The sequence below is a fragment of the Antedon bifida genome, chromosome 6, assembly GCF_963402885.1.
Source record: "Antedon bifida chromosome 6, ecAntBifi1.1, whole genome shotgun sequence".
In the NCBI taxonomy this organism is placed as follows: Eukaryota; Metazoa; Echinodermata; class Crinoidea; order Comatulida; family Antedonidae; genus Antedon; species Antedon bifida.
The window spans coordinates 18,593,137-18,594,390 of NC_136231.1; positions in this window are offsets into that span (position 1 = coordinate 18,593,137).

A 1,254-nucleotide genomic window follows, 5' to 3' on the forward strand; every position below is an offset into this window, starting at 1 on the left:
TCGATATTCTATTTGTAATTGTGATGTGATGAAAAAAATAAAAACAATTTTGTTCGCAAAATTAATACTCTACATAACATCCTAGTGTACACATATACAAATTTAAGCGACAATCTTTACTTATGATTATGTACTATAACTAATTTTACTGATGATGTCACAATTAATGACATCAACATTTCTTTCAACTTTTACTTTTAAATCAGCACACTTTTACAATAAAATAGATATTTTTTGTGTTTAGCATACATATACAATCTCAATTATCATACAAAAATAGGTTTCTATGGATTTAAAGTAAATGAATTTATCTTCTTTTTTTAATACTAGCAATACACAATACAACGTAAACACATTAATACTTTTAAATTGTATAATACTATAAATTTTAGTCTAATTTTAGATAGATGCAATAAAACAATTTACCCTAAAAACAAGAGGCGGGTCATTTTTTTGTGTTATGGTATAGCACTTTTTTTTCACATAAATATAAAGTAGTAATTAACATTCTTACAAAAAATCATGTATTACAATTTTGTATTAACAAATATCAATTAATAATAATATAAAAAACAGTTGTGAAAATTTCATTTTCTAAAAATAAAAGGCACTAAATTTGTGTAATAACTTTAATAATAGTCTTTATTTTTTCGTTGAAATAAAATCTTCTTTATGTCGAAAGTTGTACTGTAAACACAAAATTAGGATATAGTTTTACATATATAAACATTTGAATTGAGAAAAACTAAATCATAAATAAGATCCGCTTCGGAAATCAAGAAGTTATGTTAAAAATGTAAAATTTTCATTTAATAATTTAGTTAATTTTTGTGAAAATATTATTAGGGGATTACAATTATAGAAATTTAAAAAATTACTCATTGTTTATACAATTACAAACAGTTTTACAATTGGGAATGAGTGCAGTGGTGATATGTATTATAGTGGATAATATCCATTATTAAAATGCATACAACAACCACATACATTTCAACAAAAAATGTCTTCAAAATATGTATAAAACTCACTTTGCGTTTAGTTATCAAGCAATCAAGATTTGCATATATCTTTGAATTTCTTGTATAAATTATTTGTTAATGTTATTAATTGTTTTTATTAAACTTTTATGTCAATTGAGGTGGTTAAGTTTGGTTACATTACTTCTTTGGTGGTGCATTTAATTTATAATTATTATTAATTAGATAACAAACTTACGGTAGCTCCGCCTTAAAAATGTCTATTTTTATTATAAAA